Source organism: Lycium barbarum, chromosome 11, assembly GCF_019175385.1.
Source record: "Lycium barbarum isolate Lr01 chromosome 11, ASM1917538v2, whole genome shotgun sequence".
Classification (NCBI taxonomy): domain Eukaryota; kingdom Viridiplantae; phylum Streptophyta; class Magnoliopsida; order Solanales; family Solanaceae; genus Lycium; species Lycium barbarum.
In genome coordinates, this window is record NC_083347.1 from 117,601,276 (window position 1) to 117,605,274 (window position 3,999).

The window sequence follows — 3,999 nt, forward strand, 5'->3', positions numbered from 1 at the left end:
CAAAACAAGAGATTCAATCCAAACTTAAACAATATATACTTCCATAAACAAGGTTCAAGTATTAAAATGAAATACTACACACATAAATATTCAATACCAAACAACAAATTGAAGAAAGGATTAAGAATATCTCATTAAAGTGCTTCCAATCTTCTCCTCCAATGTGTTGGTGTGAAAACCTAGCCTCCAAGGACTTGTGTTGAGCCAAAGATACTGATGTTTTGCCCTCATTTTCTATTTATAGGAACTGGAATGGAAGAAATCGTCAAATCCCAGGTTCTGGTTGAAAATTGCCGAAACTCCTTCATCGCGATCGCGCCATGTGTATGCGCGATCGCGTGGATGACGTCAGCTTCCGCTGCTCCCTTAATCGCGATCGCGTGTATATCCTGCGCGACCGCGTGGAATTAACAACGCGCGTAGGCGCGATCGCGTTACATTCCAGCGCGATCGCGTGGAGTACAATTCCCGCGTGGGCGCGATCGCGTGGGTACTCTGCGCGATCGCGTAGAGTATTGTTCCACGGCTCTTTTCCAGAACTTCCAGTTTTGTAACTTTTTTGCTTGTTTTCCACACTTAGGCTCTAGGGACCTCGTATTACCTGAAACATGACAAAAACTACGTAAAATGACATAGACTTGCTTAAAAACAAGTAAAACTTATAGTTAAAAAGCATCGATTGTGGTGTAAAATCACGCCAGCTTACTTTGCTTTCCCTTTCTTACCTGACACTGATAACACAAGGAAATTTTCAAGATTTAGAGCTGGACTGTCTTGTTGATAATTGCTCCCACGCTCAAATTGTTGTTGATCATTGGTTATGTCAAGGGTTTGTGCTTGGAAAGTTACCACAACTTCTTCGACAGTATCACTTGCTTCATTAGTGATTAATGCACCCTAAGAAGTAGATACATTAGAGTTCTGTGGAGGCAGTGCCATTGTAAGTGGTTCAGTCAAGGAGTGTAATGGCACTTGAGTAATAGATTCAGCAGGAGCTTGATTATTGGAAACCCCAACCTGTGAAGGCTCAACTTGTATTGAACCTTTGTATTGCCAATGTTGTATCACTTTCTTTGGTTCTTGCCTCCTTCTATGGGGTTGTCTTGGTTCTCTTAAGACCGGGGGAAGTTGTGCAGGCTGTGGAGGGCATATGTGCCCAACCACTGAACATATAGGGCAAAAATGTGGTCTCCAATCATATAGAACAAGTTGAACAAACTCCTCACCATTTGAGTCCTGCACTTTGATTGTATCTGGTAATTAGTGATATTGACCTCTATCAACATTCGGGCAAAGGATATTCTAGTTTGAGTAGCTATGCACTCAGCATCATAGATAGGAACACCTACTACACTAGCAACTCTACTCAATGACTCTGGGCTCCAATAGGACATAGGTAATTTTGGGAATTTAACCCACAGTGGGATTTCAGTTGGGAATTCTTTACTAAAATCGAAATCAGGTGACCAGGTCTTCAATATGATGGGCTTATTATTGAGAGTATAAGGACCAGAATACATCACCTCATTCCTATCTTCAATGGACTGAAATCGGATAACATAGTGACCTTCTTCATGGTAGTATACCGCTGGTTGAGCAGCCATGTTCCAAAATTGGTTGATGTATCGCTTCATTACATTGTATCCAGGTGTTTCCCCCACAAAATAAGCAATTAGTGAGGATTTCCACTTTAGGGTTTCTCTATCTACCTCCTCCTTCACTAATTTCACTATTGGCTCTCCGTTAATAATCTCCAGTGGTATATAATTCAGTGCCAGACCATGGGACGCCGCTCTATTTTTTGCAAATAATGTAGTCCAAGGAGCACGAACCATGGGTTTAACCCTAGGGTCAACGGTAGCCCTAGCTTGTTCAATATTAGAAGCTATAACATTCACCGTATTAGCAACAACAGAGGACTCAGATCTAGCAGCTGGTACAACTGTGGGTGTCACATTAGGGCTTTTTGTTGCTTCAACTTCTACTGCACTAGCTATCTCTTTACTTTTTCGAGCTGCATCTGAGTTAGGTGAATCAGAGATTTGTTCCGCTAGTGGGATGGTGCTCATATCATTCCCCTTCGCAACCCCACTCTGCTCCGAAGAGGTGTTCGCCATAGTACCGCCGCCTATGTTACCCTTTTTTCTGTTCCCTTTGTTCTTATCACCATGTTCGATTTTTGCACTCACCGAGCTTCCAAACACAGTGATGGGTTCCTTTCGAGGTCGACCAGGGCCTTTCCCTCATCCTTTCGCCATGGCAGCCACCAATGGTGTACGTTTAACTAACGTGCGCCGAGAGCCAAGACAGAGAGAGAGAGAGAGAGAGAGCGCCAAGCAGTTTCTGATCCACCTATTTACCTTTTGTTCTTTGCTGGTGGAAATTTTTTAATACAGAGTGACAATCGACTGTAATGGTATTTGTGTTCTGTATTTGATTGGATTAGTCCAATTTTATTAGGTTGGGTGGTTTTTTTTTTTTTCGATAAGTGGAATGTGTACGCCAGTGTAAACGCCAACAATATCAGCATATAAGTTTATGCAATTTTAGCTCTATGATTTTCCCTGTGCAACTATTCTGTTTGTTTAAATTTTTTATTTTTCGTTCATATCGTTCACCATCAAATGACGGCAAATCATTTATATCATTTTAGTTCACCATCAAATGACGGCAAATCATTTACCACTTTAATATGTAAAATGTTGGCCCCATGCATTGCACGGGCCATGCCTCCTCTAGTATTAAACTAAAGGACAGTCTTTTTAAGTGAAAATTTTCAAATCTGTCACTCACAGATTTTCAACTTTCAAATTTTTTTCACCTTTAACTTCACACACTTTTTTTAAAAAAAATATTATTATTATTATTATTATTATTATTATTATTATTATTATTATTATTATTATTATTATTATTATTATTATTATTATTATTATTATTATCAATAATGCCCTATTTGAAAATGAGTCAATGGTATACAACTACTAGTCTACCACTGCTGCTGCTCCCCGATTTCAGAAATAGGCCAATTTTGGAAATACATGAATATATTATTAAGATTTTAAATTCCTAAACTCCCAAAAATGTTGGCAATTGATTATTTCGAAAACTTGAACATCGAAAGTCATCGTTCGTTAGACAAGGCCCACGTGCTGTGCATTTATGGTATTCTGGTAGTCAATAGCAGTGTTATATCCCGTGTTTTCACACGTTTGGAAAGACTTGAATTATATTGGATTTTTGAGATATAAGGTCAAATTTGATATTTTGTTGAACATAGGAGTTATGCATGAAAGAATAGAATCATGGAAGTGTGGGACAAGGCTAAGGGCAATTTTAGAATTTTGGAAATTAGTGTCGGGAATTACAAAATATGATTCACAAGCTATTGGGCTCAAAAATTGAATTGAAATTGAGGCCCAAAATTAGGGACATGGCCGGCCAACATGGCCTTGGCCCAAGTCCAATTAATTAGTCATGTGCATGGTCATGTGACAAATTAATATAAGATGCCTAAGTCTTCATTATATGCATTAGAACATTCAAGAAAGCTAAGCAAGAAAGAAGCAAAAATAAGAGCAAAAACAAACAGGGTTTCGGGTTTGGCTAAGAAAATTAGACATCAAAAATATTGCTTCAAAAATTTATTTCTTGTTGATTTCCTACTAAGTCAAGGTTCCTTTGTAACTTGGTATAGTTGTTTTGGAGTGGGGAGCATTAGAATCACCAAAGTGATCATATCTCCAAGTGAAGAAGACTTGAAGAAAAGGTAAGAATTTCTACCTTTTTATTGTGTTATGAAGTTTTGATTGTGTTGTAGTATATATAAATGTGTTGATTGTATGGAAAAATGGAAGTTTGCAAAGTGGGTTTGGAATAAGGCTTGTAGCCGTGGGTGTGTGTGGTGTTGTGTGGTGTTGTGTGGTGATAATGTGTTGAATTTATGTTACATTCTAGTTGTGATTGTGATGAAATGCATATGGGAATTGAAAGTTGGAT